This window comes from Callithrix jacchus, chromosome 3 (genome assembly GCF_049354715.1).
Source record: "Callithrix jacchus isolate 240 chromosome 3, calJac240_pri, whole genome shotgun sequence".
Classification (NCBI taxonomy): Eukaryota; Metazoa; Chordata; class Mammalia; order Primates; family Cebidae; genus Callithrix; species Callithrix jacchus.
The window spans coordinates 105,447,268-105,461,951 of record NC_133504.1 but is presented as its reverse complement, the minus strand read 5'-3'; positions in this window follow the sequence as shown (position 1 = coordinate 105,461,951).

Genomic DNA, 14,684 nt, shown 5'->3' with positions numbered 1-14,684 from the left:
GTAGAACTCCATCACATAAAATTTTAAGACCTAAATACGTAGAAAAATAAGCATCCAGAATCAATCTTTTTTCAAATATTTTATAACTAACCATTCTAAATATGTATTTTAAACCAATGAATATTACACATGGATCAATTTCGGTATGCCCATATGTGTAACACTGCCTTTCCTCTAGCTAGCCCTTTAAATTATTTTCTCTATTGAGTTGTTAAAAGAAATTTTAAAGCAAGCTAATATCCAAAACTCATAACAATTGACCTTCCAATATGGATCTTGATATTGGATCTTTTTCCTTTGGTTTCAAAATCTTGCTTGAACACCCTTCAGGCCCTTTGTAGATCTTGCCCTGTTTTCTGATCTAGCCCCCATATTATCATTTCTTGTTTATCTCTGTACTCAAAGTTCAGCATCTTCCATTGTGGATGAGACTCTAATACTCCAGTCCACCATGACCCAACTCTAGCCGCATTTTATCTGTTGATAACTCTATCCCTACTCTTACTCTTTTAATGAGGAAGGACCATACTGATAAAACATCATCCATAAGGGCTTTCAGTACATACAGATATGAGCTGTATTTAGCTACAGAAGTAATTTTGCAAGTGCCTTCCTGGTGTTTTCAACTCAAGAACTACAAGCATTTAAATTCAAATTAATACATTTTATCAAGTACTTTTTACATTAAAGCCAATATAGGTGATAGGCAATTGTATGGTATGGTCCCTCCAAGATTATATTTTAATATAACATGGCAATATATACATAAATATACAAAATGCATATAACTTTATTTCTATATATAACTTTCCATATTCTTTATCTATATGTAAATTCTTTGTGTGTGTGTGTGTGTGTGTGTGTGTGTTTCAGCTGTAACACACACACACAAACACAAACATTCATGTTTAAAAATGTTATCTATAAGCCTTGTGATTCAAGGTCACAAATAAAGTGTATACATGGATCTACTTTATGCAAAGATACAAATAAGATGACAATGAAAGGTTTTTAAAGTTATAAACTCTTGGCAATAAAGACCAAGGGGAATCATAAAATGAAATATTTCAAATATTTTCTGGAAGGTGAATATAAATGGAAGTACAGTGACTAAAGAAGCAAATTAAAATTTCACAAGTGAGAATGCGTGCAGGAAGATTTTAACCAAAGAGGGAATTCCTCTCCTTGAAAGAATTCCAGACAAGTTTAAGGATGAAGGACAGGATAGGATGCAAGCATAAGATGTAGGACTAAACATTAGGGATTCCATTGCAGCAGTATTCAAGAATCCCTTGTCTGCATGGTCTATATCCAGACAGGCAACCAACATTCAATATCAACTGTAGCAGAAAACAGTCTGTCTCTAAGCACTAATCTTGAACAAAGAAAAAACAAAATTAGTTATTTTAAAAATAAATTCAATACACTATTTTAGGAGAAACAGAGCAATTCATGTAAGTGAAGTTTTCTTAATTGTGTTCTTTATGTAAACACCAGCCTAATGGCTTGTTAGCTGTTCAGTTGCCCTAGACCAATGTTACAGGTAAGTAAGCTTTGCCTTGCACTGAGTGCATTACCATTCTTCCCAATGATTCACTTTAGATAGAAATAAAAACCATGAATCAATATATATATGATATATCTTCTAAAAAAGGAATTATAATAATAAACAAATTTTAAAAAAACAAGAAAAAAAGAAAATCTTGAGATGAGAATTTAAATATCTTAAAATTTCATTTTGAAAACATCAATAAAATGTATATCTACAAAAAACATGTTAATATGAGAAAGAAAAAGAAAGTATTTTAAAGGATTAGAAATTTATATAATATTTTAATGAAATATACATACAAAAACTGCTTAAATCAAGCCATACACCTCTATGATGTTAGCAAAGTGAATATATCCTTGTAATAAGATAAAGATCAAAATATCAACACCACAGATGCATTTGTCATCTTCATTTCCAGCTTCTTTCCCTTTTGCAAGCCAGCAAATAAATTACTATATTAAAAAAAAAAAAAAACCTTACAACTTTACATGTACTTATACAGTAGGAACTCTTTTGTGATTGGCTTCTTTTGCTCAACACTTTGTTTTTGTGATTATTCCCTGTTATGTTGCTCAGTGATAGTTGTGTTCAGTTTCACTCTGAGTAATAGGTGTATTTATTAATTCTCCTTATGTTTACATTGTTTTCAGTTTGGGGCTATTATAAATAATGCTGTTATAAACATAATCTAACTTGTCTTTCAGTGTACATGGGTACGCATTTCTGTTACATTTACACCTGGGAGGAGATTTGCTGCTTCAAACAGTATGCAGATGCTAAACATCAGCAGATATTGCCAAACTATTTTCCAAAATGTTTCTAATCATTTATATTCTCACCTTCAGTTGTTCCACACCTTTGTCAACACTTGGTGTCAGCCTTTTTCATTTTTACAATATGAATGAGTCTGGAGTAGTATTACATTGGGACTTTAATTTGCACCTCCTTAGTGATTAATTAAATTTAGCATTAGTTGATATGTTTATTGGTCATTTAAATGCTGTCTTTGTAATAAATTTAGTCAAGACATTTGCCATGTTTCTTTGGAATTTTCTTATCAATAAATATACAGGATATGAGTTCTTTGTCAGATAGAAGCATTGTAAACATCTTCTCCCAAGGTGTGGCTTGAATTTCTATTCTTCAATTATGTCTTTGGAGGAACAGAAGCACTTGATGTTTAATGTTGATAAAGTTCATCTCCTATAAGTATTTTTTGTGTGCTTATAAATAGGTCTTTATATAATCTAATGCCATTAAGATATTTTCCTTGATTTTCTTATAGAAACTCTAAGAATTAAAGAAAGAATAGAAACATGAAGGGTGGCTTTACAGTTAACACAGACAGGTTTATTTTAAACAAAGCTGAGAGGGGCTGCTGGCTGAGTTAGGTTTTTTACAGACTAAGAGATTTTAAGGATTTAGGGTGGGAGAGTTGAGGATTGAACTGCTTTTGTGTCTTTGTTGTGTTTATCTGAGAGGGAGAGGTGCATGTTTGTTCCCATATATCTTTCTGCAGCTGCATGAATATCCCCTGAGTTTGCTTTTAGCTTTCCTACCTTAGTGCACCTGAAGGGAAAGGAATGTGCTTATTAAGACCCACTGTTTTACTGGAGCCCTGAATGCACGTGAAGTTTGGCAGTAACCCAAGAGACTTTCCTCCTACTTCCCTCTGGCTTGAGCTGTCTTATCTGTGTTTCACTTTCTGCTTGTAGTTAGAGAAGAAGTGATTTCCTTGAAATGCATGAAGCTAGAAAGAGAGCTGGAACTTAAAGTGGCACTGTTTGTCAGAGATGATTGTGCTCCTGGTCTGTCATTAAAAATTATAGTTTATTTGATCAATTTTTATTTGCAATATTTCTGTATCTGTTTTTGTATGTTGTATTAAGTAAGGTCATGATTTTATTTCATATTTTCAGCAATAATTATCAGCAAAACTGTTATTTTTCCATCACACTACAGTGTCACCTTTGTCATAAGTCAAGAGACACATATGTATGTCTTTTTTCGAATCTCAGTTATGATTTATTGGTCTTTTCTATGTTGGTATATACACTATATTCATTATTGTATCTTTATACTAGGTTTTAATCTCTAACACTATGAATGCACCAGGTTTGCTTTTCTTCAAGATTGAATTGACTTTTAACAAATTTAAAATATAACTTCCAGAATAATTTTTTAAATCAGTAGAAGCCTTTGAAGTTAAAAGAAAAGGAATATGGCACAGTGGATAATTTAAAAATAAAACATAAAAAGTGAAACAAAATATACCAAATACCCTGGTGCTAATTCCCTAAAATATAAATTTATGGAAAAAATAAGAGATGAGGGAGGCAGTTGGCAATCATAGAATAATTTTTTAGAACAATTAATGGTATTTTAGTGAAAATTCTAGGGAGCTCCACTTTCAGCTCAAACTTCATTCCCATCTTTAGTGCCTTGAAATAAGACCAGCTCAACCAACACTCATCTTGCTATTCTAAGTATCTGAGATTAAAAATAATTTTTAAAGCTAAAGTAATAGCTCATTCTCCTATGGATTAAGTGAAGAGATATATGACAAAAAACTATTTGATTTAGGATAAAGATATATCTTTATTCAAAGACGTAAGTATATCAACACTTTAAAACTCAGGGTTTTAAAGTTTTGTAGTATTTTAACACATGAGATTTCACTTCACTTACAAACTGTGCTTCCTGTCATGTATTAAATTGCTCTCCTGAAATATAGACATAACATGAAGAATCAAGTTGCTAAAGTATGTATTCAAAATGTGCAGAAAATTAAATACGTTCTATGAGTGGATACTTTGCCCAATTCTTCTTATATGACTTTATATAATTTAAAGTAAGTCAGCTTCACTGTAGCAAGCAAGCAAAGATAATATTTTTGAAATCTTGATTGTTTTTGTGGTTTGTATGTTTATTATATTTCTCTTAATAAAAAGCCTCATATGACATAGACAGTGCTTTAATAAAATCTGTTTGAAAGTTCAAACTAACTTCTACATGCTTGTGTTAACAAATTAACAGATATGTGAAAACCTTTAAGGTTCATTGCACTGCCCTCAGTTGATGCCACAGGGCTTCACATTTGAATTATGCCCTTGTCAAGGAGTCTGGACTATTTGATCTGAGGTGTGATTGTAATGTAGTTTTTCAATTAATGTGTACTAGTTTCATGACATAACTCTCTCTTTCAATGTTAAGACTTCAACCTCATTAAAATATAATGTTATATAAGTAACTATTGTTAGCCATAATATTAATTTTCGGTTCTCAAGTACTTGAACCTAATAGCACTGGCACAGAAAGAATTACTAGTTTAATTTAGGTTATTTGTTAGTGAACATCTTATGCAAAGTACAATATAAACTACCTTGAATTGACCTAAGATGAATACAAAAAATGTTATATTAAAATAAGAGATCATTTCCTTGGAAAATGTTGATATTATAATTGTTGATATAATTGTTCAAATTATAGGGGTAGTGCTAATATGCTTTTTCACAATTACTATCAATACATTATATATTCAGACTGCTTTAAGTATGAAATCTTTGAAGTTGGCATTTGTACTTTATCCTTTTGTACAACTTTCTTCTTAGTTAAGCTAAAACTGGGTTCTTGTCACATGATCGAAAATGATTAGGCTCGTGGACACATAGAAAGATGAGGAACGAAATTTACTGGGCACATAGAAAGACGAGGAACAAAGTTTATCAGGTGAAAAGGAAAAAGGAAAAAATAATTCAGCCAAGTGAGATGGAGTCCTGCTAATAGGCTCTCCATCTCACAGATTGAATCCCAGGTCACCACACAAGAATGGAAGAGGCCAGGTTTCTCCCTGCAGCAAATGGCATGAACTTCTGGAGGCTCCACCCTATCCTCCCAGGGTGCAGGTGGGCAATAGTTACAAAGCATCAGTAGGGAAAGTGAGGGCTTCATTCAGGAGCAGCAGTTTAATTTTTTAGTCTTCAGGCTGTTTTAAGCTAGAAGGCAGGGTTTTGCAGGAGACCCTTGGCTGTCTCCTGTCTGTATCAATCCTACTTGCTCTAGACTACAGATGTTATGAAGGAATATGGAGAAAAGAAGTCTAAACAGGAGAGATTCTAACAGATTTATCCAAATTTTAAACGATTCTTACATTTTGGATAGAATAGAACTGTACCATGCATTTGATATTGGTTAAGAGAGCAAGGAGTCAGAGGAGATATAGAAGAAAACAAAACAGTATTATTTGTTGAGAACTTATTATATGTGATATGCCAAAGTTACAGAGATTGCCTGTCTCATTTAATGGGCATGAAAACCCTGGAAGATAAATATTACTATTCCTGCTTTATAGTTAGAGAAACTGAGAGCTACAGTGCTAAGTAACTAGTTCAGGGGCACATTGCAATTGGGTTGTATGTGTACATGTTGTTTTTGCCAGTCTTGCATCTTTTCCTTCTATCTTTCGATAGTTATTAACTAGTTTTCTTCTAGTGACCATGGCACTTTGGCTTAAACTCAGAGGATCTCAGTGAACTTCAGGGAGACTCGACTTCTATCCCTGATAGTTTTTGAGGTATACACATGAATTAGGTTTGGCCAATTTCAAACCCTGGCCATAGTAATTGGGTCAGATATAGGGCCATGACCTAAGACATAAGAATTAGTCTTTTATTTGATGTATCAAAAATATGTTCTTTCTAATCATAGTGAACTGGAAAATTAACTGGGACCTGTTAGCTCTTATCTAATGCAGCTTGCCAGAGAATTGCACCCAATGGATAAAAAGTAAGTGATCACAAGGAGAAAACAATATTTAAATATACCACTTGATCACCTTGGTTGCTGTGTCTAAAGTTTGACCACTAATAAAGTTCCTCTCATTTTATTTTTTACATTTCTGCTTAAACCAATTTGGGTTAGATTTTCTGTAAATGACAAGCTAAAGAGTCCTCATTAGTCCACAAAGTTAGGATTCAAACCCAACTCTGTGTACTATATGTGTGTACTTGCTACAATTGACCATGTTAAGTAACTTTAATTCCTACACACTAAGTAAATCTAATTATCACAAGTTGAATTAAAAGCAAGTGAATATTTTCAGTTAAAAAAAAGTTATATTTTTCTCATTCAGTAAATATCACAAAAAAGTTTAGTGAGACATTTCACAATAAATAAACATAAAGCATGGTTCATATTTTAGAGCTTTGAGTTTACTATCTACTTAGAAGGATATAAAATTTCCTAGATTCATGGATTAGTGTTAAGAGGTCTCTTCTGAAATTATATGCCAAAAATTATGTGTGTGTGTGTGTGTATAGGTATATATATGCATTTCCCTGGGTTGAAATTAGTAGCTATTATTTAAACAATTCTTAAAAGGGTTCATACTCCTCAACAAATTTAAAGACCATTAAATCAAAGCCTAGCTCATATTGGTGATAATCAAGGAAGAGCTACTGATTACCTGAGCTGCTGATGTTGGCCTAATTCCAGAAAAGAAATGGAATAGCTTTTGTACCTACCACTGCTAACTGAGACATTACTGAAATCCACATTAGCAAAAGTTCAAAAAAAAACCCACAAAAAGTTACATAATATTTTGATAGCAATAATTTTAAATATTATATCTAGATACTTTATATGAAAATAAAAGCTTTTATTATATAAAATATATGTTTATCCATGTTATTCATGGGGCCAAGGGGGCTGACATCTTCCTCTCTTGAACTGCCAAAGCCTCAGCCACGTGCAGTTACATAAAACAATATCAGCTCTAACTTTGCCTCCCTAGGGTCCATGAGTGTAAATTATGCAGCTTGTGATTACCACATGCTTAGTCAGGGCATGGGGAGATTATTTTCATTTTCATTGCTGATTCTTGACCATGTAATCCCATCATCTTTCATTACATTTTCGATAGAAAACAAAATCATTTCTATCTCTTTCCCAACCTCTCATTCTTGCACCTCCATTATTGCTACTATTGAAAGATGTATGAGAATCTTTTTTTCTGGTGAAACTGAGCACAAAATTTGGCATTATTTACTAGTTTTATTTGGCCTCATTGACTGGTCTACCTTCCTGATTTATTTAATTAAAGACCACAATGGGCACATTGAAATTCTAGCATTGAACATGCATTGAATAAATATTTATGAGGTGAAAGGTTTATACTAATAGAATGCCATGAAAGTGTTTCACTGTCACTCATCTCTATATTATTCACTTTAGTTTTGCAAATATTTATATATTCATTAATTCTTCCAAAAAATGTATATTGAGTGCTTACTATGTGTTAAGCAGTGCTCTAGGCATGAGCTATAAAACATTAAAGTTAAATAGAGTTCTAGCCCTCATAATGTTTATATTCTAGGAAACACAAGAGGAAATTAGACTTGTAAAACACAATGCAATTTCTGGTAATCAACAGAGAAAAGGAACTTATAATGAAAAATGTGTGGATGAAATTTCAACTAATAAGAAAGGCCAAAGTCAAAGATTTGAGCCTATTCTGAATCTCAGCCTATTCAGAAATTATCTACTATGCTAGTAGTTACACATATTTTTCACCAGGAAAGAAAGTGAGACTCATATAAATTGTATGACCTTGCTCAAGACCACACATTTTGTTGGTAAGACGCCTAGAATCAGAGCTAATATTGGTGACGGGTAACTCACAGCTCATGCAATGAAGATGGTCCTTTCTAATGAAAAGGACACTCAGTGAGGCTCTATGACGGAAAATTTGGCAGTGACATAGTAAATAAATACAGGCTAGGGACATACACTGTCTTTCCAATATCTCCTTAAGACAAAAGGGTTAATTTTATGCATTTTAAAAATTTATATGCATTAGGGCAATGTCTACTAAAAAGCAATTAATATAAAGCAAGATGGCTTTTAAGTCTGAGATTTGGAGTTTGGCATCCTGTGTTCAAGGACATATCACTTCATAACAAAACACTCTTGGTAAATCACATTGTTTTCCTGAGTCTTTATTTCCTTGAAAAAAATAACATATACTTGTAATAATTAAATAATATGGTGCATATGAAAAATTTTTATTAAATATCATATTCAAGGCATATATCATAACTATTAAACTATTATACTTTCACAGATAGCAGTGCCTAAGAGCATAAGAAAAACACCCATATTGTCAATGCTAAAGTATAAACCCAACTGGGCATGATGAATATAATCCAAACTGGGCATGGTGAGTCATCACTAAGTAGTGAATATTTGATAAGTCATCAATAAGTAGCCTATATTTTGAAGCACTTGAGAATAATGCAGGCTGTGTCTTTGGGAATATTAAGGAATTCTCCCATTAAACATAAATATATGTGGTAACATCAGGGTAAAGAATAATAGAGAAGACAATAAAAATGAAAAGTAGAAAATTTAGAAAATTCACAAGTTCCTACATACATACAACATACCAAGACTGAACCAGAATAAATCCAAAACCTGGACAGACCAATAACATGTAATGAGATTGAAGCCATAATAAAAAGTCTCCCAGTAAAGATAAGCCCAGGACCTGATGACTTCAGTGTTAAATTCTGCCAAACATTAAAGGAAGAACTAATAATACCAATTTTATTCAAGCTCTTCTGAAAAATAAAGAAAGGAATACTTTCAAACCTATTATATAATGCCCATATCTGATACCAAAAGTAAAGATGCATTAAAAAAAAAAAGAAAAGAAAAACTAGGGGCCATATCTCTGATTGTTGCAAAAATCCTCAACAAAATACTAGCAAACCAATATGTTAGAAAGATCATTCATCATGACCAAAGGAGATATATCCCTGGGATACAAGTATGATTCAAAATATGCAAATCAATGAATGTCATACATCACATAAACAAAATGAAGGACAAAAATCATGACCATTTCAATTACTGCTGAAAAAGCATTTGATAAAGTTCAACATTCCTTCATAATAAGAAAGACCCTCAAAAATCTGGGTATAGAAGAAACATAACTCAAGGTAATAAAAGCCATATCTGACAGATCTACAATAAGCATCACACTGAAGAGAGAAAAACTCAAATCCTTTCCTCTAAGATCTGGAGCAGGACAAAAATGCCCACTTACATTACTGCTAATCAACACAATACTGGCCACAGCATTCAGACTAGAGAAAAAAATAAAGGGAAGTCAAATTGGAATGGAAGAACTCAAATTATCTTTGCTTGCAGTTGATATAATCTTATGTTTAGAAAAGCCTAAAGACTACACACACACACTTTACTGAATTGTATCAATTAGAGTTGATACACAAATTCAGTAAAGTTTCAGGATACAAAATCGACATACAAAAATCAGTACCAACTCTATATGCCAATAGTAAACAATATGAAAAAGACATTTAAAGAGTAATCCCATTTAGAATAGCCACACATAAAATTAAGTACCTAGGAATTCACTTAGCTAAAAAAGAGAAAGATCTCTACAAAAAAACTATAAAATACTAATGAAAGAAATTGAAGAGGACACACAAAAAATGGAAAGATATTTCATATTGATAGATTGAAAGAATCAATATTGTTAAAATGCCCATACTACCTACAGTAGTCTACAGATTCAATGCAATTTCTATTAATATACCAAGGACATTGTTCACAGAAATACTAAGAAACAATTCTTAAACTTACACGGAACCACAAAAGCCCAGAACAATCAAATCTATCCTAAGCAAAAAGAAGAAAACTGGAGGAATCACATTACCTGACTTTTAATTATTATACAGAGCTATTACAAAGAAAACAGGATAGTACTGGCATAAAAACAGACACATTAACTAATGGTCAGAATAAAGAACACAGAAACAAATACACACACCTACAGTGAACTCATTCTTGACAAAAGTACCAAAGAACATATACTGGGGAAAAGATAGTCTCTTCAATAAATGATGCTAGGAAAACTGGATATCCATATGCTGGAGAATAAATCTAGACCCCTAACTCTTTGTATATACAAAAGCCAAATCAAAATGGATTAAAGACTTATATCTAGGACCTCAAGCTCTGAAGCTACTATAAGAAAACATTAGGGAAAATCTCCAGGACATTTAGTTGGGGCAAAACTTCCTTGAGCAATACCCTGCAAGCATAGGACACCAAAACAAAATGGACAAATGGGATTATATCAAGTTAAAAAGCTTCTGCACAGCAAAAGGTATGATCATAAAGTGAAGAGAAAACACACAGAATGGGAAAACAATATTTGCAAACTACTCCTCTGACAAAGGATTAATATCCAGAATATATAGAAAGTTCAAACAACTATATAGCAAAATAATCTAATAATCTAATTAAAAATGGGAAAAATCTTGGGGCGTGGTGGCTCATGCCTGTAATCCCAGCACTTTGGCAGGCCAAAGTGGTTGAATCACAAGTTCAAGCATTTGAGACCAGCCTGGCCAACATGGTGAAACCCTGTCTCTACTAAAAATACAAAAATAAGCTGGGCGTGGTGGTGCACACCTGTAATCCCATCTACTCAGGAGGCTGAGGCAGGATAATTGCTTGAATCCAGGAGGCAGAGGTTACAATTAGCTGAGATCGCACCACTGCACTCCAGCCTGGGTGGCAGAGCAAGACCTGTCTCAAAAAAAGGCAAAATTTTGAATAGACATTTTTCTAAAGAAGACAAACAAATGGCAAACAGGCATATGAAAAGGTGCTCAACATCACTGATCATCAGAGAAACAAATCAAAACTACAGTGAGATATCTCTCCCCAGCTAAAATGACATATCTAAAATACAGGCAATAACCAATGCTTGCAAGGATGTGGAGAAAAGGAAACCCTTGTACACTGTTAGTGGGATTGTAAATTAGTACAACCAGTGTGGAGAACAGTTTGGAGGTTCCTCAAAAAACTAACCATAGAAATACTGTATGAGTTAACAATCCCACTATTGGGTATATGCCCAAAAGAAAGGAAATCATATTTAAGAGATATCCACACACATGTTTCTTGGAGCACTAGCCAGGATTTGGAAGCAAACTAAGGGTCCCTCAACGATTAATGGATAAAGAAAATGTGGTACATATACACAGTGGAGTACTCTTTAGCCATCAAATCAGAATGAAGTCCTGTCATTTGCAACAACATGGAGGGAACTGGAGATCATTATGCTAAATGAAATAAGCCAGGCACAGAAAGACAAACATTTCATGTTCTCAATTATTCGTGGTATCTGGAAATCAAAACATTTGAATTCATGGATAATAGAGAGTAGAATGATACTTACCACAAGCTCAAAGGGTAGTTGGGGGGCTGCAGGCAAAGGAAGTGCAGACAGTTAATGGTTGCAAAATAATAAAAAGATTGAATAAGACCTACTTTTTGATAGCACAACAGGGTTACTATAGTCAGTGATAACTCAATCGTACATTATAAAATAACTAAAAGGATATGATAGGATTGTTTGTAACACAAAGGATACATGCTTGAGGGGATGGATGCCACATTCCCCATGATGTGATTATTATGCATTACACATCTGAATTAAAATGTCCCATGTAACCCATAAATATATGCACTTACTATGTACCACAAAAGTTAAAAATTAAAAAACCTAAAATTATAAAATAAAAAATTATTAGAAGTAAACAATGATTATAAAGATCTCAGCCTAGAGAAACCCAGATTTATTGTTAAAATGTTGTTTTAATAAACTGCCCGTGGCATGCTTCAGTTATTCTAGATAAAAATATGAGTCGTCTTAGGCACATAGAGAAGATAATAAGAGCCTACTGGTGACTGGTGATTTAAAACAATGACTGCAGTATCATAGACCAATAGAACCTGATGATTTTAAAAATACTATTGGAGAAATTCAATAGTAAACTATGAAACCAAATGCACAGTTTTTTTTTTTAAACAGATAAAAGCTGTATTACTTTGGTGGAGTAACCTATAGAAATTAGCTTGGCTGAAGCACTACAGTGAGAATCTATGTTTGGTTAACTTTGGATTATATCCTATGTGCAAGCTGACTTGTTTAGTCATGGATGCTGGCAGAGGGTATGAGGCTCTTGGGTCAGTGACAAAGGATCTTCTTATTCTCATGACATAGCAGTAGTTTAAGCTTTAGATTTACTTTGTCTTGCTCTGTTTATCCCCAAGCACCATTAACATAATCAGAGTGGCCAAATGCAGGGAGCTTGTGTTATATAGTCAAGGAACCCTGAATCTGAGAAACGTCAACTTTGCCCCGGAAAGAGACATTGTCTTTATGATTCTCAACAACAAACAAACCTGTTTTTGCTCCAAATGGAAATCCAGCCTTTATTATCTGTCAAGAATTTCTGCTATACAAATATCTTTGAAAAGATAATCTAGAACGAAAGCTGTCAATGCTTCTGCTCAGAAAACATATGGAAACTCAAGATTCTTAAAGAGTTGTCTCCAACAGGTAAGCTAAGAAAAATTCATGCAGTCCTTCAACGGTTTTAAAGGTTAGACCTAATTAATGATCTGTAAAAATTTAAGATTTTAAGTTGCTATTTGGCATAAAGAGGAGGAAGAATGTTTTATTTTAGCTTTATGCTAATAGGAAGATCAGTTATAAAACAAAGAATGGAATTGTTAGGGTCTGTACTTAAATGATAACAGTGGGAGTTAAAGTTTATTGGAAAATTCAATGTAAATTGTGGAGTATTACTAATGGGACTTAATAATACTATAGGAAATCAAAGATATGGAATATTTTAAGTGATGTCATCCCTGCATATAAAATTTAATATATGAAAACGGTGCATTGTAAATTAACTAACAAAAAAGCATACTTTCCAGAGGTGTTCAATCTTTTGGCTTTCCTGGGTCATATTGGAAGAAGAATTGTTTTGGGACACACATATAATAGACTAACAATAGCTGATGAGCTAACACAAGATCTCATAAAGTTTTAAGAAAGTTTATGAATTTGTATTGGGCTGCATTCAAAGCTGTCCTGGACCATGTGCAGCCTATGGGCTGCGGGTGGGACAAGCTTGTTTTAAAAGCTATTACAGCAATTGGTTATTTATTTGGGGAAAAATAACTTAGATTTTCACCCTTTAACACTTTCCAACAACATGCAGATAATTTTTAAAAATTACTGAGTTTTTAAATTTAAAAATGTATAAAGTGGATGCATTAGAAGAAAATATCATTTTGTGTGTAGAGAGGTGTGTAGAAGAAATTAACATAAAAATATGTATTTCTCCATATCATAAACCATAAAAACAAACATTTGTGTCATTGTGAGAAAAACCTTCCTAAGTATGCAAATATGGAATTCACAAATTACACCGTCACTTTTACACTGTCAAAAGTGCACTATTTGAGATATATTTTCAACCCCCAAAAATATAATTAGTTTTATTTTATGCAGTGAAAAATAATTTGTATTTACTCATATATTTATCTTTTTCAGGGTTTTTCATCCTTTCCTGAATTTTCTTATTTCTGTCTTTTGATCATGTAGCTTTTGATATGAAACAGACAACTCAACATTTTATTGGTTGACTTAAAAACAACTTATTAGGCTCAAGTTTCCATATATCAGCTTGGTTGTGACCTGGCAGCTGGGTTCTCTCATGCTTTTGTAGTCAGTTGGCAGGCCAACTGATTGCAGCATAATCTAGAATAGCCTGCCTCGTGTATGAGACAGCTGACAAGCTCTTGGTCTAGGATGTGTCTGAGTTGGGAAGACACAGCTATGAGACTTTAGGGGTATTTCATCCTCCACTATGTTAGCTCACTATTTTTCACATAGTAATTTCAGAGTTTCAGAGAATGATAAGAAAGCAGTTCCCATAAACTTTTCCATAATTTCCAAAAGGTGCAAAGTCTTTTCAAGCCTCTATTATGTCCTGTTTGCCAATTGCCATTGTCTAAAGCAGTACGCCTGTGCAGTAGTTTGCTAGAGTTGTCATAACAAAGTACCACAGTCTGAGTGGCTTAAACAACAGAAATATGTTTTGTCAACTTTCTGGATACTAGATGTACAAAATCAAGTTGTCAGTAGGGTGGATTTCTTCTGAGGGCTGTGAAAGAAGGTTTTGGGTCCCTCTCCATAAATTGTAGATGACTATCTTTCCACAGCATCTCATCACATAGTTTTCAC